The sequence below is a fragment of the Zophobas morio genome, unplaced genomic scaffold (assembly GCF_036711695.1).
Source record: "Zophobas morio isolate AGI-343-1 ecotype UQ-CSIRO unplaced genomic scaffold, CSIRO_AGI_Zmor_V1 ptg000058l, whole genome shotgun sequence".
Lineage (NCBI taxonomy): Eukaryota > Metazoa > Arthropoda > Insecta > Coleoptera > Tenebrionidae > Zophobas > Zophobas morio.
Window position 1 is genome coordinate 6,595,004 of NW_026972163.1, and position 22,653 is coordinate 6,617,656.

At 35.2% G+C, this 22,653-nt stretch overlaps 1 protein-coding gene across 1 annotated transcript in view; it reads left to right on the forward strand.

The window, feature by feature from the left end:
• The first annotated feature begins 608 nt into the window (after nt 1-608).
• Nucleotides 609-22,653, forward strand: part of LOC135143086 (BTB/POZ domain-containing protein 19) — a 109,202-nt gene continuing 87,157 nt past the window's right edge. The window contains exon 1 of the mRNA XM_064074932.1: nt 609-747. The gene's annotated coding sequence lies outside the window, so the exon portion shown is untranslated. The remainder of the gene's footprint in view (nt 748-22,653) is intronic.

Here is a 22,653-nt window from a genome sequence, read left to right on the forward strand (position 1 = left end):
GCTTATTCAAAGGATGTTTCAAGACCTCTGGTCCCGATGGTCTAATGAATATCTTCATACCTTACATCAGCGATCCAAGTGGTTTAACCCTTCTGTACCGATTAACATAGGCACTTTAGTAGTTATAAAAAATGAAGTAATGTCTCCCCTGCATTGGCGACTTGGTCGTATAACCGAAGTACATCCTGGAAATGATGGAATTATTCGAGTCGTTACTATTAAGACCAAAGCAGGATTTGTCAGAGGTCCCGTTGTGAAGATTTGTCCTCTTCCAATAGAAACGTAATTTTCCCGAAAAATCCATGCGATTTTTGGTGGGCGGTAATGTTCCGTCTTCGCATTTATTTTTATTTTTTTTTCTTTAACTTTAAATTTATTAGTATAATTTCTAATTGTTTAATTTATTAGAATGGAGGTAGCATTGTAAAGTTATAATTTTTCCTTTATTATTTTATCATGCCAAGGTTTCAATCCTTAATATTCTTTAAGTTTTACATTTATTAAATTCGCGGGCTTATAAACAAGCGAAGGTCTCTTTTTGCCTCAACGTTTTTGGACTCTGACAAAAACCGTCCAAAAGAAGAAGCGAGTCAGAACTCGCGCTGAACGCTACACGCGACGCGTTACAGTGTACATCGCATCCACAATTTTCGCATACGCAACCACTGCAAGTTCGTGCTTCCCGCAAAATCATCCCACGTGGGCTACTGCATCAAACGCATCCAGACTGTGATCAAAGGAACCGGGGTAAGTGACCTTCCTTGTGCGAAATATAGTCCTTCATTCTCTAACCAAATTTAGAGCCGCATTTTATACAGTAATAATTAATGAATGCAAAAATATTTTATTCTACACTACTTACTCTGAACAGGTAGTGTTATGAAACTTCAAAATAAATATAAGTTATAAGTGATCATTCACAATGGGCATAAAGCATAAGGATGTCCTAAGCATTAATGCATAAAAAATTATGTTTAGTGCTCTATGCTTATATTCGTTCACACTGAGCATAAGTGTTCATTCACAATGGGCATAAAGCACAAGGATGTCTTAAGCATTATGCTCATCGTGAACGAATATAAGTATAAAGCACTAAACATAAATTTGTATGCATTAATGCTTAGGACATCCTTATGCTTTATGCCCTTTGTGAATGATCACTAAGAATATAAGTTAAGTCATCACATCTTGAGTTTTTATTCCATATGGTAGAAATCCTATGAATAAAGATCCTGGTAACGGTGTTTAATGTTCATTAGCAGTAAATCCCTTGCTAAGTGCATATCTTTGTGAAGAGTTCGTCAAGTTCCAGTCCTAGCAAAGCAGTTGAAGGTGTTGAGTGTTGTAGCTCAGGATGTGTTTGATTGTGTTTTTGAGTAACAAACTGTATTTTTATCATTCTGTATATTTTCAATGAAATTTGGACTCGCTCAAGTAGTAGCCCCTTACTGGATGATCACCGTTAGGCATCTAAATTAGGAATTTTGCAGGGGTTTGAATTAAAAGGACAGATGATGTCCTATATTTCCTGTGCTGAGAAAGTGTCCCATTCGTTCCCTCCACAAGTCCACAGTTACCGTTTCCAACCTATTTTTAAACAACCCACCGGCAAAAGCGATGAATTGATCAGCGAACTGATCAGTATGTGGTGTTTTGTTATCGCAGCTTCGGCCGTTAATAACGTTTTTTGCTTTACTTTTTTTCATTGATCTTCGAAAAGTAGGTACTCTTTGTCGATTGTTTTTGTTGTAAACATCGTGTGTAGTGAAATCAATCAGGTTTCCACTCTATGATTACATTTATATCTTCCTCCATTTTAACACAGAATCTTCCCAGAAGTCAATGTGACGGTAAAGTCATCTGCATTGAACAGATATGGAATGATGTTAAATCATTGATATAGGTGATACAGAAATAAAGGACCAGCACAGAACCTTGTGATAGACCTGAGTATTACAAAAACGATGATTATTTATCCTTTAGTCATATCATCCTTGGATAATAATCCAACAAGACCCAGTCTTTTTTACTAGCACGGCATGATATACTCGGTTACATTCTTTAGAGCAACCATTTCAGGCTGTGGTTCGCGGACCCCCGAGGATCAGCGAAACCTTCCCAAGGGCTCCGCGTTTTTTTGTTTTTAATATTTAAAATAAATATTAGTTATGTATTACACAAGTGACAAAAATAAGCCACTATAGATGAGTGAGTATGTATGACACGAGCACGATAGTGCAAGTGTTATACTGACTCACGAGCCTATACTGGCATTTTTGTCACGTGTATAATATTAAAGTTTCTCTTATACCTGCTTATATTCTTTAATTTCCTTCATAAAATGTAAATATATTCGTTACAATGATAGCACTGTAAATAAACAATTGTGGAATTAAAAAAAACTGTCATCAAGTTTTATCAAAGAAAAAATAATGGAAATTCCGAAAGAAATCCATAAAAAGGCATTAAGTGTGGTGCAGAATTTGCTTCCTGATATTTCCAAAGAGCTACACGATCGTGAATATCAGCTGTTTAAGCAGTGGATGAGGGACAGGTCAACAGACGTTGTTTGTGAGGAAGTGTTATTGGCGTATTTTGCAGACCAAGTTAAGGTTTTTAATTTTCCTTTGTACTTTTGTTAATAGTAATATTAATTTTAATAATAATGAAAAAACTTTCAGAGTTTAAATAATATATTCGTAGTCACTGCTACACGTGTTTCGGTACACAGTACCGTCTTCAGGCAGAAAAGAAACCAATCAGTATAACATTATAACTCATTTTGGAAAACTTTCTATTAAAACTGCAAAAATACCAACAATTCTTTACATAAATTAATAAACAATAGTAAAGACAAGTCACCTAAGAAATCGAATTCTGGAGTTTACATGTTAAGTTGTAGTGACTGCCCCTTAGTATACATCGGACAAACAGGGAGAAAATTTGATGAAAGGATAAAAGAACATAAATCAGCATTTGTCAATAAAAAATCAAATTCTACGTACGCGAACCACCTTATCCAAGAACAGCATAATTTCAACGACGAATTCAAAATTTTACACATAGAAAATAAAGGCGCAAAATTAAACGCGTTAGAATGTCTGGAAATAAATAGGTACAATAGATTTAATACACTAATGAACGACCAAACCGAAATAAACAAATCTCCCTTACTTAACATAAATTTGTAAAACTATTGTTAAATCAGGTATAAATTCAGGAATAGCTCTGTAAAAACCCCAGTTTCTCTTCTGCCTGAAGACGGTACTGTGTACCGAAACATGTGTAGCAGTGACTACGAATATATTATTTAGACTCTGAAAATGTTTTCATTATTATTAAAAATAATATGGAGTTTAAACACGTATCAGCCTCATCAATACAAAAAAAAAAAATTGTAAAATTGTTCTGACTGGCGGAAAGATACAAGTCATCTACCCTATGGTCCCAATAGTCTAGGTTCAAAGGAAGCTTGAAAGCTTATGATAATGTAAACACAACAGTTATTGTCGGCAGACAGCGTTCTTAAAAAAGAAGCATGTTGGTTATGAAGCCAAGAAGTCAAGAGTACTTAGGAGAGAGGAAATTTTGAAATTTTTGAAAGAAGCTCCTGACGAAAAATTTCTCATGATGAAGGTACATACAGGCTTTTATGTTTTAAAACTTGGAATACTAATTGATTTAATGTAGGTTGTTGTTGCATTTGGAGTGGCGGAAGCCTCCAGGAGTGAGGAGATGCACAAAATGCAGATAACGAATATCCGAGATTCCGAGAAGAAGGAAATGCCCTGGTTGTTACACTTCCACATACAAAAACTCACCAGAAGCGTGTATTTACGGTTTTGTCCAAAAGCTGTGTAAATGGTGTAGAGTTATATAGAAAATATGCGACTCTCCGATCATCGAAAGTCACACATCCCTATGTATTTTTAGGAATGCGCAATGGAAAAAGTACAGTACAGCGAGAAGGCATCAATGGTTTCTATGGCATACCTAAGGTGATTGCCGAATACCTGAAACTTGAAAACCCCGAACAATACACGGGTCATTCTCTAAGACGATCTTCAGCAACCATTTTGGCGGACCAGGGAGCTGACATGACTACGCTTAAAAGGTTTGGTGGATGGTCCTCTGATAAAGTTGCAACAGGCTACGTGGAAGATTCTTTAGAACAGAAGATAAAAATTGTCCGAAAAATACTATTAGATTCTTCTGTCAGTGTGTCTTCATGTGATGTTGTGGAAAATGGTGTGGAAACGGCGACGAAGGAGAACCACTCCGTTGAACTTCAAGGACCATTGACTGGTTCTGCATCAGTTTTTGAATTTCATAAATGCGTTGTACATTTTCATAATAAATAGTGGTTTATTAGTAAATTCGTAAAGCAATGAAATACTGGTCTATTAGTAATCAGTATCTCATTCGATAAGATACTGAAACCAGTATCTTATTCGATGATATATTGATGTATTTTAGCAACGCCAAACAATGCTAATAACAGACTGAATATAAGCAGGTATAAGAGAAAATTAATTTCTCAACCTCTAATTAAAATAAAGAAATAAAATAAACAATAAAATATTAATATAAAACATGCCGTCAATAAATCTGTATAGACGTACAGTCGTTTCCAAAAAATTTCGGGCAAGATGAGCAAATCAGGTTCTCATAGATCAGTGGAAAGCAATAGAAATATAACTTTTATATCAATGTCATTTGCCCGAAATTTTTTGGAAAGGACGCGCGACGGTATTAGGTAAATATCAAAATGAGAAATACTGCATTTTTTCTGACTTCTAATTAGGGATTGTTCTTGGAACCAAAACATTCGGAACCTGTTTGTTTGCAGGGCGACGATTAATATTTTTTCGATTTAAAAGTTTCCTTTAACATTGCATTTTATACACATCCTCGCCTTAAATAGTATATTATTAGCCAAGGTTGCAAAACCAAGCATTCTAGACCGAGCGCAAATTAGGACCCGAGACGCGCAGCGCCGAGGTTTCTGAAGCGCGAGGTCTAGAAGTGGCTTTGCAACCGTGGTTAATATACTATTTTTTTTCACTAGTAGAAACCTTAAGACAATAAATTGAAAAAATAAACGTTCAATTTTTTGACGCAACATGATTTAACACTTTAGATAATTGAATAAATACAGCCAGCGTTGTCAAATATTCTTGACGCACATGTTTTCCTGTGCGGAGCACTATACCTACTGGTCATACCAGGAGTTTCGTGGAGCGATTCATGTGCTGCACCCAGCACCAATAAATGGATCAATTTGTGCATTTATTACGTATAATTTGTCCTGCAATAATCATCACACTGGATAAAATAATTCAATTTGTGTTATTCAGTGATTTCCTGATTTCTGAATGAGAATGGAAGAATAATTTTAAATTCACTTTGACGTTTCGATTTTTCCTGGCTAATCCGAAGACGGGATCGTTGCACTGGGATGGAACGTTTCGCAATAAATCCGACCGAGTGCTGATTTCAAAATACGATTTATAAAGCCTTTTTTAAATTGAATGAACGCAATGCAACGATTTGAAAAAAATACTGGTCGATGGCCCTCTTTTACCTCCACAAATGCATCACTCAATAACTAGCTTTGAAGTGATCTGGAGAGATATTATAAAATAAAAACCAATTTCCCATGATAATTCTCTATGTCCAATCTTAGATGCGGCGCCCTGTAGAATGTAAAATCATGGAAAGCATAATAATTCATATATTACAGAGCTTAGCCCCAATTTGATAGATGCCTCGGATGTCCTTGGTCAACCATGGCCAACTCCATTAATCTCTAAAGAGATATGACCGTTCCAATCGGCATTTATGAATTGGTTATCCAAACAATTGAAAGTGTCCGTATAGTGGTGCCATCTGACAATGGAAGTGACAGTCACCAGAGTGAAATTTGTCACCCAATTTTTTATTAATCTCCCTCGTTGGCAAAAATGCGACAGAAGCCGAATAAATATCTGTTTGTGACACAGTATCCTTATGCAAACTGAGAATTGCTTATGCCGTCCCATATCATAGGCCTTTCATTTCTGCAGTCAACGTTGAACATCGTCCATGTAATTTTGAAATACCATTTAATTCTTAAATGTTTAGAATGGTTTACTGGTCTTGTCGCACAAATCAGTAAATACAGAGATCTACAATAAATTAAAAATTAATACACATAAGGATCACTAGAATTCGCTAGTTTATGGTCACTCCATGGCATACTTTCCGTGCTAGTCAAAAAATACCGAATGGAACGGCCATATCTTTTTAGAGATTAATGGAATCGGCCATGGGTCATGGGTCAACAATAATGAATGAGTTACCACATATTTAAATAAAAATCACGTCAAAATGTCAAGATGTCACGTAGATATAAAAAAAAAAAATGTCGAAGTACAATTGTGCTGTTTTTAAGTGTTTTAATAAGAATTCTCCAAGGCACCGGTTTCCAAATCCCAAAAAGGATTGCATACGTTTTCATAAATGGAAATCCTTTTGTAAGAACCCATATATTGTGGAATGCGACGAAAATAAAATTTATAAAAAGTATCGGATATGTGAAAATCATTTGGAGGAAAATGAACTTAACTATCACAGCTTGTCCTAAGAAGTCTGTTTCAAAAGGTATTAATTAATGATAACCACCGTGGAAGCCTTCAATCTATCACAGATAAAGGATAAAGGTTACTGTTTTATATAGATAAAGGTGTCTCTCTCTAGATCTAAGTCAGAATCTCACAAACAACGTTCTTGGTGACAAGCAAAACCATATTTTCGTTTCGACACTAGATTCGAGATACAAAGGTTGGTACGTATTGTGTGTTTATACTCGCGGAAATGAAAGTAAAAGTTTGGGGTTACGGAATTCAAACCATGTTCTGGACTTAAAATTTTTCTTTATTTAATTTATCATTCTCATGTTGATCAATTAAGTGACTAACAATAAATTAAAAACTGCTAAAAAAATTCCGTAAAAGCTAATCATTTCTTCAGTGTTTTTAACAGAATACTGTTGATGAAATCCTCTGCATTTGAGATTGACTGAGAGTACAATGGTGCCGGAGAGTACCGCATCTCGTGCACCTAGTGGCGACTCCTCGGGGTGGGCAGGGTGGGCAATGCCCATCCTATTTTATTGTTTACGATGCAAAGTAAAACATTGTTTTTTTTTTCTTTTTTTAATTTTTTTATACATATTTATACACAAATAATTATCGTCATAAACATCATTGAAGCCAATCTTCATTACATCCCGTAGTTTCCGCAACTGAGAAATTTCAGTTGCCAAAAAGTGCGTCAGATCTCGCCGTTATACGGTTCACATGAGAATGGGCTAGTCCACCCTGGTGCACCCTCTTGATTGTAAGCAACGACATATGTTCGGTTTTCTATGTACGGGATTGAGTGCAGGAACTGAGAGCAAAGAATTCGAAACGCACGTTGCTGCAAATCCGCGTTTTCTTGCTTCAAGCGGGGCACGACGTCCTGCCGTCAATGTGTATCTCAAAATTCTCAAACGCTGCAGAGTCGGATTTCTGATATTCGATTCAAGGATTCAATAACTTAATTTCCATTTTTCTGCTCCTTTTGTATTGTAAAATTATAAGGGAATTATTTATATTATTCTATTGAAATATGGGTAAGGTGGTAAGGAAAATAATGATTACGCGAAAATTCTTGAATACTATTGTTACAGAAAAGAGCGACACCATAATAATTAATAAATACTTTTTCATATCAAATGAAAATTCGTAATAACCATATTCTTGTATTATGACACCGTGTAAACTTTATAATGAATTATAAATTTAAACATCCGAATAACGATATGAAAATAAGTAGGAATGCATTTATTATTGAAGTACGTATGTGACATATGTATGTGTATTATTCTAATATTACATATGCATTTTTGTTTTACAAAGTGAATGTTTCGTTGACTGTAGAGTCAACAAAAGTTAAATATACTCTTTATTATTTAATTCAGACGACGGATTCAGACAGCCACACAGCTTTGATACGCGCTCTCGCTCTAAGATGGGCAAATCCACCCTGGGAATCGAAAGCACTCGGCATGATTCGTCGCAGACACGACTCAATTGTATTCAGTCAGATCAGAAACTGCATTCTGCATTTAATTATAAAATGTAGCTTATTCAAATTACCAAACGATTAGGCGGGTACCAAAGTAGGTAATTTTTGGCAATTTTTTTAATGGCAAGTCCGACTGTAAGGTGTGCAAATAATATTAGAGAGGTGGTAAAGAAGGTATTAAAGACATTGAATTTTTGTTTTTAATAAATAAATTCAGTATGCCTGCCTTTGCTATGATAAATTCATCAACACAAGTGATTTGTATTAGTTTTCTCGGTGTTTTGTGGTAATTTGTGTGCTCGCGCAATGGAATCGGACAGCGATGAAGATTTCTCGTGCACCCCCAAAAAAATTGTCAAGACGGCAAATACAGCTACATTTAATATCTATGTTCCAAAATAAAAAGTTTTTGGAGTTGGTGGTTGTTGAGTTTGGTTACGAACGTGAAAAAAATTTTGTATGCAACTCTTGAGTAAAGTAGCTTTTTTTCACTCGGGTCGTGCGGCAAATTTTCCTTCTCGTGAAAAAAAGATACACTTTACTCACTAGTTGCATAAATAACTAATTGTACTTACATTCACCCTTCAACTCCTGTTTTTACTTATGATATGTTCCACTTTTTAGAATCTACCAGTTTATTCGCAACTTTTGTGTTTACGCTGGTGATTTTAACGTTCCTCATTTAGAATATTTAGATGTTATGAATAATCCACATACTATTTGTCTTACTAATTTTGTTCATGCAGTCAATGCAATCCAAATAAATTCTATAAAAACTGTAATTTACATGTCAAGTGAGGGAACAGTTGTTTTGCAGACGAGCGGTGGATTTCACACGATTCAAGCAAAACTGTTCCCGCATGTAGCATGTACAAAATTTTTTGCAGTAATCCATTATGACAATAATTAAGAGATATTTACGTGCGATCTCATACACTGTAGCCCTGAAATTGGACATGAAAATGTTTCCTATTCATATCTACCACTTGTATTAGAATATGCTTATCATCCCGCGTTATCATTTGATCATGTATGCGATATTTTTCAACCAAAAAGATTTAAAAAAGCTGATTCTTGCAAACTTTAATTTTAAAAAAGCCGATTTATTTCGTCTTTATCGTAGAGAGCGGATTTTATGAAATTTGCATATCCGTTATTATTTGCATATAAATCTTGATATTTAATATGTGAACGAATTATGCTAATTAAAAATTAATACAGCTATAAAAAAAATTGCATATTTGCATATATTTGCCTTCTGCTGCATATTTCACGTAACGGGTGCATATTTTGTATTGTTATCAATTTTTGTGCTAATTTGAAAAAAAAAAATTGTCATTCTATCGGCATTTATCTATAAAGACGAAATTTCATGAATCATATTGCAAATATTGTCCTGAGCTTCAAATAACTGGGAAAGGTTTGGGTTTTATGATAATTTGGAGGAACCACTTGGTGTGCCATCCTTCCAGGTCAATTCGGGTCCTAATTACTTTTTCATTGCCAATATTTTGTTCGTTACTTAAGTGTATTAATGGTATGTTTTATGGTGGTCGAAGGGACGTTATCGTGTTATTTTTCATCATGAGTTTGCATTTAAGCATTTAAAGCGATAGAGGTGTGTCAATATGTAGATAACTCAAATTAATTTATGGATTAAACCTTTTCCTGAACTTATTCTTCAAGAAGGAACTATGTTTTGTCGCGCGTACTCTAATCCGGTAAGCATTTTTACATCTGTGGACGGAGTACGCAGTTTTTCTATTTACAAATACATACTTTAGAATCACCGGAAAAACTTTTTGTTAGAATATTTCAAAAAATATTTAAAGATAAATTGTTACCAAAATAGTAATTAAATAGTCGATTACTACTATTTTTTAATTCATTCTGTTTACCTATATTTACTTTTTAGTATAAGAATAGTATCTTAAAAAATGTCAATGAGATCTAATTAAACACTTTGCAACGTGATTTCTGTATTTTTTGTAATAAAAGGTAAGCACGGGAAACCTGTTTTTGCAATTTGTAATTAAATTTAGTTCGGTTATTACGCTTTTTTTTAATTTTTGTAGCATATGCAACTGCATATATCTGCATATATTAAGAAAATTATTGCATATTTGCATAAATTTGATGCATATCATATGATCATACTTCCCAAAATTTTGCTGCATATTTTCCGCTCTCTATTTATTAGTTAATCTCTGAAATAAATTGGGATAGTGCAATTAATTCCTGAGACATAAACCAAGCGTGTAATAATTTCTACGAGGTTCTTCTTAATTATTGTCAGACCACAGTTCCAAAAAAAATCTTTCTTTCCTTTTTGATTTTCTGACACTACTAAGCAATTGATAAAAAGTAAGACACATTATTTAAAATTGTACAAATTAAGGAAATTGCGATATTATATGGATCGATTTAACTTTCACAGAAAATTGTTTAGATCTATAGTCTTTGCCATTTCTATTGAAACATCACTTGTTTATCGTAAATTTGGCAACGTTCATATTCAGACAATTTTCCAACTAAAAGCCGTTGTCAATCAACCGAAAACTGTTACCAATTGCTAAATTTTAAGCAAAATCAAGAGGTGGTGTTTCAATAAAAATGGAAAAGACAATAGTATAAATAACGATTATCAATAAGAAGATGTCATTGATTTGGTTAAAAAAATCAAGTTTGTATGCCGAAACAGAAGGATTTGTGTTTGCTATTCAAGACCAAGTAATCAATACCAAGAATTACAGAAAATACATCATCAAAGATCCGAACATAAGAAACGACTGCTGTCGCCTCTGCAAAGCAAAACCTGAAACGATCCAGCACATAATCTCTTCCTGCAGTATCCTTGCACAAACTGACTACAAAGCTAGACACGACAACGCCGCCAAAATCATCCACAAAGAATTAGCAACACTTATGAACTTAATCGAAGCTACGACACCCTATTACACTTATCATCTCCGTTCGTTGAAAATAACAAATACAAATTATACTGGGATCGCACAATACTTACAGACTTAAACATTACAGCTAACAGACCAGACATCATACTTATCAAAAAACACACGAACGAAGCCATTCTCATTGACATTGCTATTCCTAACACAAACAACATTATTCAAACATACCACACCAAGATTTCAAAATATCTACAATTATTATCGATAGAAATGAATTCCATGTTGAATCTTAAAAAAATTTCAATTCTACCCTTAGTTATCTCTAATGTAGGTGTAGTCCCAAATAGCTTAGTTGAGAATTTAAAGATTTTGCATTTGAATGATTCAATAATTGTCAAAATTCAAAAAGCTGTTTTGTTAGGAACATGTCATATTGTTCGTAAGTTTCTCGAACAGTCTGATCATGTCAGTCAGATTAGATTAGCACCAGAAGGTCAGAGTAGTGTAGGTCACTTTCCAAGTGATGTGCGGATAAATGGTCGGAAGTTACGCTAGACTTTTGGGGATGGGGTGAGATTAGAGAATAATAGCAGACTAATTTGTATGCTGTAATTCTAGAATCTCGAAAGTTGTTCTGTTAATCTAATCAATGCATATCATTACTTGGTCTTAGTACCCGTAATGATAGAAGTCTTGCCTGAATGCCGGTCATTTCCGGGTCAGTGGTGGATCTTAATCAAGACTATTTACAATCGATTGAAAATGAAATATGTAGTTAGAAATCCAAAAAAAAACTATGGTGGTTTATAAACGCACGGAAGAAAGAGACAAGGATTCCTGTCAAGAATGCAAAGTGATCGGATGGAACTTAAATCACCAATTGACATCATAAATGCTTTTGCAACACTCTTTAAATCTATATTTATAAACACAATTTAAAAAATTACAAAAATATCTGTGTTAATTATTATGAAAATTATTATTGAAAGTAAATAAAACGTTGTACAATATTTGTATCGAAATGTTTCTTTACGATACTTGATGGATTATCCAACTCGCCTTCGGCTCGTTGAACAATTTTTCCATCGCGTATCGTAAAATTCTACATTACGATACACATATCGTAAATATCTATTATTTTGCCATTTTAATGAATTCGGAAAAAGCTCTTTTAAAAAATGGATTAATTATACAGGCTGACTGCGAAATACATGCAAAAAAAATGGGAAATAGCTCACAATATGATTATGTCACTGGCAAAAATTCACGGTCCTAAGTGGTAGCAGTGTCTAGAAAAAATTATTTGAAATTAAATGTAAATTGTAATGTTTCGTGACCTACATAATTACTGCAATGAGTGGGCAGGGGACTCGGAGTAAGAACCAAAAAAGTAACTTTATCAGGCACTTTTTTAATCGCAACGTGAAAAACACGAAAAGGGCCAGTCATTATCGAGCGGTCGTTGAAATCGGTGTATGGTCCAGTTTTCCAATGGAGAGTGTGTCGATATGGTAATTTGTGTGCGTGAACATTTGCTTCAGTGGTACAGCATCTCCGAGATCATGGTACCTTCAACCTCAAACTCACGATCGTGGTCGTGATGGGACAGAAAGAAGAAATTGGATTTTCGCAGCTTGTAGTGCATCCTGCATTAAAAGTACACGGTCACAACCATACCATGTTGACAAAGTGCACGGTTTGTAGCCCGCTGATTGTCCACGTTGTGTAACTCACTTTTTGTCCGATGGAACTCCACATAGTCGTCAACAAGTACGATTTCAAGAGACGGTTTTCTAGAAACGTGTATTGGTTGGATGAAACAATTCGTTTGCGGAAATCAACAGTGTCCAGAAATAATCGAAGAGCTTCAACAAGTGAAAGTGGCAGCCGCTACTCCGGTGTTTTTTTACCTATCAACAAACCTCTTGCGACGCTCTGACGTTTGAATTGCTAGTCAAGGACAACATTTTCAACATTTCTTGTAAAAAGGTAGTAGCATTCTAAGTTGCTCTTATTTCTGTTCCAATAAACAATGTAAAATCGTTGTGACAAGGACCAAACATCCGTCAGAATCAAAATTACCAAAAAACTTTTACACTGACCTTTAACGATGAATGAGTAAATGAATGAACGAATGATAAGCAGCAAAAAGTCGGTTTTACTTTTAATTGAAACTGAAATTGTTTAGGTCGTTTTTATTCGAACGTTTTTCCAACTCTGTTTACAAGGTGGCTCAGTGCCTTCGTATCGAAGGTGGTTCATGGGGGTTTTGCTCCATTCGATTTTTAATTTGTTTTTTCTATAGTTCGGCTCTACTAGGATGGGGGATGCCGTGGTTAAAATATTTGCATATATTTCGCAGTCACCCTGTATGGTAATACCATTAAAAAAAACAAGTTTGGCCTTGTATCTGGAAAACAAAAGAAATAAAAAAAATTTTTTTGACGAATAATTAAAGCACAACTTCTTGTACCCCTACACCTAATTTCAGTTGATTTGTACAATTTGTTCTCAAGATACGAGGGTGGGGTGATTAATGCCGGGCCTTAACAGGAATCCCTATTTTTTGTCGGTTAATTTTTATTTATATCTCAACATAATCTCCATTTAGCTCGATAGACTTAACCCAGCGATCTTCTAGAGCGGTTACACCACAGTAACACAACGATTTGTAGAGATCTACAAAATAACTATTTACTGCTTCAATGCTATCATAAACCTCTTACCACCCAACCACTTTTTGAGGTTTGGGAAAATGTGGAAGTGAGATGGGGCTAAATCTGGTGGTGTGTAGGAAGGGTGGAGGAACAAATTTTAATTCATGAACTCTAACCATCGCAATGACTGAAGTATGGACTCGTGCATTGCGATGCAGCACTTTTTTCGCTAAATGTAGCCGTTTTGCTTTAATTTCCTATTGCAAACGTTGTAGTAGTGTGGCATATTATTCTTCATTAACTGTTTTCCCTTTTGAAGGTAGTCAATAAAAATTATTCCCCTCGCATCCCAAAAGATAGCGGCCATAACCTTACTGGTCGATGCGACTGTCTTCGTTTTCTTCGGAGCAGGTTCTCTTTTTTGGTCTACTGTCTCGACTGCTGTTTTGTCTCGGGGGTGTAATGACGCACCAATGTTTCATCGACAGTAATGAATCGACGCAAAAACTCAGTTGGATTACGCCTGTAGTGTACCAAACAATCAACCGAAACATCCTTACGACACTGATTTTGTTTTGGAGCGAGCAAACGCGGCACCCACCTGGCGTAAAGCTTTCTCATTCTTAAGTGTTCATGTAAAATATTTCGTATACGTTCTGTTGTGATCCTTACTGATTCTGCTACCTCCCTCACCGTCACTCTGCGATCAGCCAAGACGATTTTATGAATTTTTTCTGTAATTTCTGCCATGGTCACCTAAACAGGGCGCCCACTGCGTGGTTCATTATTTGCGCTGATTCGGCCCATTTTAAATTTAGCAACCCAATGCCATCATTATACTGATCTTATTGTTCCCACATCTATGTGAGGCCCGGTACTTGTCCCTCCACCCTCGTATGTAGTCGTTTCCTTACATTCTAGCGACCCTGTATAATAGGCGCTTATAGGTAGTTAAATTTTTCTTTATTAATTTTATGTGCTCTCTATACAAACGTGGTAATATAGTTATGTATGTTGCATTGCATTTTATGGAGACTGGTAGACCTTTCACGTCGGCTCAGAATGTATTATTTTAAAAATATCGTACGGCATGAAGCAGAGTAGAAACTGTAAAAGACAATAAATTGAAAAAATGAACCTTCAATTTTTGACAAAAAAATGTTTAAATTCACAAAAATTTACATCATAGTAGTCGCTGGTGAAGTGACACTATTGTTGTTGTTTGACATTTGAAAATTTTTTATGACAGCAGCATTTCATGAATTTTCTTAATAGTGTCTGCAGTACAGAACGTGATCGAAATTGAACAATGCACGTCTCCAGAACCAAGGGGGGAAGCGCAAAATTTGCAAGAAAAGCTATTGTCGGAAAAATAAACCAAAAGCGTTTATAGGAAGGTTTATGCAGAGTACAAAGACTGGTGTTCAAAGAGGCAGATCGTTGGGACCTCAGAAAATGTGCTTTTAGTCTATTTTCAGAGAAAGAGAAATATCGTCACTGAAGTTTGTAGAATTTTGCTAGCTGTCGTATCTCCATTACCTCTGTTAATGTTATCTTCCACCATCTACCAACTACCATGCATGTATCACGGTGTATAATAAGTTAGGTGTTACGACCTTAGATCATATAATAAATAGATACCAATACTCAAACTGAAAGCTGTGACTAGACATGAAGCTATCTGTTGTCGTTTTCTACGTCAAGAAGAGTAGTATAATGCTATCCTTGTGTGATCACCACATCTTCATCTTTGTTAGATGCATTTCATCTGTATATGTCTATTTCACTTCTATCCTTGTACCGCACCAGCACAACAAATCGCTTTTGACAGATGTTTCTTCTAACCTCTCTTTCGAGTTGTTGTACAGAAAACAATTTTAGAATTTAGAACAAAGATCCTATTTTAAGTGATGTAATCATAAAGGATCACAATTGCTGCCCAATAATTTACTATTCCTTTCATTATCTACTGTGAATTATTTATAAAATCAAGCTGTCAACATCTTTCGTACGAAGTTAGTTCAGACATACTTCCTAAAATTTAGGCGCGCAAAATTCAAATAGTGATCAGGCAAGGATAGCTTCATTGTAATCCCTCCATGCACGAGAGAGATGTGTGACAGGAGGATGTCGTCACAGGCTCTGCTAGGGAAAGAACACGGCATGGTGGTATCTATTTATTATATGATCTAAGGTTACGACGAAGCGTATTCACCGTGCATCGACTTGACGCCGGTTTACTCACGAGCAGCGGTCGAGAGAGACAGACAGCGGCGGCCTGTAACCTCTCACTTAGATCTGTTTAGCAGCGTTTGGCGGGATTTTTCCCTCTGTAGGTGTGACAGATTTTGCTACGTTTTCTCTGCGATTTCTTACTTGTTTTTTTTTTATTTATCAATAAAAATGAGTAGAAAATGTGTTGTGCCTAATTGTTTTAGCGGATACAATGGTAATCCCGAAAAAGTGTCGGTGTTTCGGGTACCTAAAGACAGATTACTGGAATGGCACTTTTATTGCAGTAGTGAACTGCTGCTTTTGAACAACACTTTGCAACTAAAAAATACTGGTCGTCGCTATAGTAATAGTTAGTGGGCATTTTATGTTGAATTTTATTTTTACTTAAAACAATTACTCCCTTTTTATCGGTTATGTGTTATGTTTTAACATACAATAAACAGAATTTATGTTTATTTTCTGAGGGTTTTTGAATGCGATATGTATTTTTTCTTTATTCCACAGAAACAATATTTTTTGCAGAGATTTTTCGGCACAATTCGACTAGCAGATTGTGCCAATGGACATCCCACATTTATAACTTTTTTGCAGCTATACCGAATGTTAACGGTTTATAAATTATTAAAACCTCCGAAATTTGGCAATTGCACACAGATGCAGGAAAATAGTAATGCAAATAATTCGTTATCATTTAATGACTTCAAAAATGTTTTTGAAACAAATCCAGAATGCGGGAAAAATCATGTTGAGAAAATAAAAATGAAAATTGAATATATTTTAGATACAGATTCACCGATTAACGAAATAGACGAACAACTATTTGAAGATGTCACTACAACTGAAATTGTTGACAACAGCATTTATTACTTAGCTGGATTTGTCGCAAAAAAATTGTACAATACTTCAAAATGTAATATTTGCCGTGAACAGTTATACAGGGTGACTGCGAAATATATGCAAATATTTTAACCACGGCATCCCCCACCCTAGTAGAGCCGAAATATAGAAAAAATAAATTAAAAATCGAATGCGGCAAAACCCCCATGAACTACCCTCGATACGAAGGCACTGATCCACCTTGTAAACAGAGTTGGAAAAACGTTCGAATAAAAACGACCTAAACACTTTCACTTTCAATTAAAAGTAAAACCGACTTTTTGCTGCTTATCATTCGTTCATTCATTTACTCATTCATCGTTAAAGGTCAGTGTGAACGTTTTTTGGTAATTTTGATTCTGACGGATATTTGGTCCTTGTCACAACGATTTTACATTGTTGAACAGAAATAAGAGCAATTTAGAATGCTACTACCTTTTTACAAGAAATGTTGAAAATGTTGTCCTTGACTAGCAATTCAAGCGTCATAGCGTCGCAAGAGGTTTGTTTCATCCAACCAATACACGTTTCTAGAAAACCGTCTCTTGAAATCGTACTTGTTGACGACTATGTGGAGTTCCATCGGACAAAAAGTGAGTTACACAACGTGGACAATCAGCGGGCTACAAACCGTGCACTTTGTCAACATGGTATGGTTGTGATCGTGTACTTTTAATGTAGGATGCACTACAAGCTCCGAAAATCCAATTTCTTCTTTCTGTCCCATCACGACCACGATCGTGAGTTTGAGGTTGAAGGTACCATGATCTCGGAGATGCTGTACCACTGACGTAAATGTTCGCGCACATGGAATCGCGCGATTTGGAAAGCGTTCGATCCACAATTCGCGGGCCAGGCTTGAGTTCCCAGCCGCCACCCCATACAGCATTACCATGTCGGCACGCTCTGAATTTGTAAAATTCGCCATTGTCAAATGCAACCGAACACACCCAGCTACAGCAAGTAACTGATACACGACTGTCCTTATCGTCTTTTTGCACTATTTTTTTGGTTCTTAAACTTCGTCGCTGTGTGCCATTCATTGTAGTAATGATTTAGGTCAAGAAACACTACCAGCGGCGTGTGTAACAATTTATATGTAATTTCAAATAATTTTTTCTCGACACTGCTACCACTTAGGACCGTGAATTTTATACAGTGACATACTCGTATCGTGAGCTATTCCCCATTTTTTTTTTGCACATATTTCACAGTCAGGCTGTATAACAAAGAAGATTAATGTTCTAGTACATCTGAATTTACTAGTACAAAATCCAGGGGGTGGTTAAACCATGCAGATTCGTTAATGTTTAATATATTCCGATGGGTGGAAGGGATACTTATGAAATATATCGATTTTGTGGATGTATTCGATGCAACAATTGAAGAGCTATTCGCAATAAAAAAATTTATGACTATTTACTTTCCTTTTTTTTGTGAAGAGCATAGATTGGAAATATTTTCAAAGGCAATATATTTTTACTCAATTATGCGAATTAAACAATTTTATAAACAGGAACAAGAGAAAACAACCAAGGCATGTGCAGAAAAAAGAAAAGAGTCTCGACTGCAGACTAGGTAATAATGGTAAATTTTTATTTCTCAAACAGTAAAGTAGATAATGGTTAATGGATATTTTTTAGTTGTCTTGTGAAACGAACAGAAGTGAGTGAAACTAATATAATATGTGTGAAGGCGAAAAGAACTATCTTTAACAACGAGTTTACATTCATCTTTTTAAATAAATTATTATTTTAAAAATGTTTAAAGTTTTTATTTTAATACAACGGATAATTAATTTTGATGATTTTTTGATCTAAATGGCTTTAATTCCGACAAATACTTCTCCCGTCTCTTTCCCGTCAGTGCGATTAAATGATGGCCGCCCTCTTCTGTTTCTCTCACTCAAAATCTGTAACTAGTTGGGGACACGTTTCACGCGCTCGTCGGAACACCTAACTTATTATACACCGTGGCATGTACTCAAGTAATGGTAGTTCGATACATTTATTCACTTTAAGAAATAATTACATCAAGTATTTCCTACATAACCTCAATCTTCTTTTTAAACCGTGGACGCAAAAGTTGAACTTTGCTACCTCTAAACAAGTCGACATACACATGCTTTATGGCTGCTAGTGAAAAAACTATTTTATTAATTAAAAACTAGTATATAACCACGGTTGTAAAGCCACTTGTAAACCTCGCGCTTTAGAGCCCTCGACGCTGCACGTCTCGGGTTTTAATTTGCGCTCGGTCTAGAATCCTTGGCTTTGCAACCTTGGCTAATAATATACTATTTTAGATAAGAAACCAACATTGTCTATATTTAACATAATTCAGAACAAAACACACCGCCTACTTCAAAAATAAAACAATTGCTTCTTTATCCACATGGAGTTACGCATTTTGCTAAATCAAAAAGTATCTCAATGGAACTACATCTTTTTCTAAATCAGATTTAAAAAATTGGTCGGAGATTACCTCGACAGTACATTGCTCGCCCATAAAGTACAGCTTGTCAAATCCAGCTCTCTCTAAACATTAAAAGATTTGATTTTTGCGATTTTTTTTGTTTTTTATGGCAACCATTATAAGCTAAAATAAAAATATGTAGCTAATGTGTGAGTAAAGGTAAAGAAACGTGCTAACCGTTTGTTACAAGTGAGTTTTTCTATTACAAAATTTTGTGTTGATGTCATCTACATTTTTGGAAGGACGCATATATCAGTTTGGATAGATGCATTGTAATACTAATAATAAAAGTATTACATTATTCTTATTCTTGAATACCTAGTGAATTATAATCAGTAAAGTAATGAAACAATTTAATCACGTGTGCCGTATGTAATAAGAGAGGTGCGACTGAAGACTGAACTGAAAATCATTTAAGGTAGGTACTCGTAAGTTAAGACAAACAGCGATAACACTTATCAACCTGTAGACGCGAGAGTGAAACAGTAACTAAACTAAAAGATGTTTTCTACGAATTGTAATAACCGAATCACAACGCCGACGGTCCAGACTTTGTTATTGCTCTGATTTCGGCTTATTGAATAAAACACTACATTCTATTTTGATTTTCGATGTTGTAATTCATATTTGGTTAATTATAACTTGTCTAGATCTCAGGCTCAGCATCCCCTAGCCTCCCCCAGCTACGGGCCTTGTCTAGGGGTTATGAAACATCGAAAAAATTTGAAAGTACCAAACTGCCCCTTGGACTCCATTACTGTATGTCCTTAGGTTATCCTCGATAAGAAAACAACTTGAAAGAGTTTATGTTTATACATAGGAAGAATGTCATTAATCAAATTAATTTGATTTGAATAAGTTCGTCCTCCCAAAACAGAGCATCAAAACTATTAAATAGTAAGCTACAATCGACAAAATGTTTTGAATGTCGTTATTATAATTCTTATTAAATAAAAACGTTTGTATTTTCACACTTTCGGGAAAATGGGGTGACTCGTTCTTAATTTTATCAATAAAAAATATGAATGTAGTTAATCACAAGTAAGAACTCATCATATTTTGCACACTTTGGGTAGAATTTATTCGGCAGAATTTTTAGATAACGTCATCAATTTTTTGGAGGGAATAAAGATTTATTTTGATTGAAAATTTACCATGCTTACAATGCCTTTAAAGCGGGAAGTAAAATTATGACATTTGCGTTCGTTTCTCTGTAACTAATCTATACATATAAAATTGTTTGTCCTGACTGACTGATTCATCAACGCAGAGCCTAAACTACTGAAGCTAGGAACATCAATTTTGGACAGTAGTTTCCTTTTGTGATGTAAGCATCCACTAAGGAAGGAACTTGGGAAATTCCACCCCTAAAAGGGTGGAAAGGGGTGGTAAAGTTTGTACAGGAAGACTATTTTCTAACCACTTCTGTTGTTAATATTTACGTGAAACTTGGTATTAATGCTTTTCAACACAAATAACGAAACCCGTATTTCACCATTTTCCGAAATTCAACCCCTAAGGGGGTAAAAAGTGGTGGCTAAATTTGTGCGGGAAAACTACTTCTGTTGTACATTTTCACGTAGAACTTGCTATTAATGCTCTTCAACACATATAATGAAACACGTATTTCAGCATTTTCCAAGATTCAACCCCTAAGGGGGTGAAAAGTGGTAACTAATTGTGTATGGGAAAAATATTTCTGTTGTAAATTTTTGTGTGGAACTTGATATTAATGCTCTTCAACACAAATAATGTAACGTGTATTTCAGCTGTTTTTGAGATTCTACCCCTAAGAAGATCAAATGAGATGACAAAGTTTATATGAGAAAAAATATTTGCATGGCGATGTTTACTTGAAATGTTGTATTAATACCCTCTAACACATTTGTTACTTGAAATTTGGTAATCATGTAAAACTGTTTGTCTTGACTGACTGATTTTAATTTTTTTTTTTGATATTCATCCCCAACGGGATATAATTTGGGTGGAAATGTGAGAAACAGGAGAAGATAAGTATTAATCCAAAAGTGGTTAAAAATCAAAGTTTAACATAAGTAGTTAAATATGTTTTTCGCATATTAGACGTAGTAGGATTATTGGAAAAATCAGTCGTAAGCTTTCGAAATTTAAGAAGTTGTATGGAAATAGGCAGGGCGCGACGTCACCGGGTAAGCTACTGCGACGCGAACGCGGTCTAGGGTCGGTTTTATGTCACGAATTGTAAGAGTATTTCTCCCCAAGTATTCTAATTTTGTGTTCCCATGTATGAAAGGAGGCAGTTGTAGCAAAAAATTTCCTTGAATTCTCCTGAAAGAAACCCAAACAGGCGATGACAGTTACCCTCAATACCGGCGAAGAGGTCCCGCGGATGGTGGATTCACGGTTGAATTCCATGGTGTAACCCTAGATAACAGATGGGTGGTACCGTACAATCCAGTTTTGTCTTGAACTTTTGCTGCTCATATCAACATAGAGTATTGTAACTCTGTAAAATCTATTAAATATAGGTATATGCAAATATGGTAATAAAGGATCCAACCAGGATTATTTGGTCTTGATAATGACAATGATATGAAGTCAAATTATATAAAAGTGGTCGATATATTAGCAACAATTTCCAGCGGTTTTTCATCTTGTAGTGCACTTGGAAAATGGCCTGCTGTCTATTTTAATCCTAACGACTTTAATAATGTAACTGAAAAGGTAAATAATTCACAGAAAACTACTCTTCTATCATTTTTTGAGCTTTGCAAAACGGATAATTTTGCAAACATCCTTCTTTATGTTGAAGTACCTTCATACTATGTGTGGAAAAGTACCAAATTTGAGAGATGAAAACGTGAAAATAATGTTGATGGTGCGCCGGGAGTCAAAAGAGATCAAGCTTTGGGTAGAGTGTACACCGTTCACCCTAATAACGCCGAATGTTTCTACCTTGATCCTCTTCTTCATGCAATCAGAGGGTCAACATAATTCTCGGATTTAAAAACTATTGATAGTGTCGTTTATTCCACATACCAGTCATCATGCAAAGCTTTGGGTTTGTCAAGTTCAGTCAGAGTGTCAAGAGAATGTTCAGATTATAAATGAACTGTACAACAAGTGTCTGATTTCCATCCACGGTGCTGTCTTTAGGAAGACAATGTTTAGAGTACTATGGTTTGCCTCAATCTGTAAGACGTGAAGAAGTCATACAAAATAGAGACTATCTCAGAGAGATTAGCTATGACATACTTTTATAGGCACAACGAAAGTTTATTAAATACAGAATAATATCAAATTTACAACCAAGTTAGATAGGTTAGGTAAATGTTTGTTTTTACATGGCTGCCTACAGCCATTAGCGACAAAAATATCCAAATATTTTAACTTTTTCAAAGAAATATCCT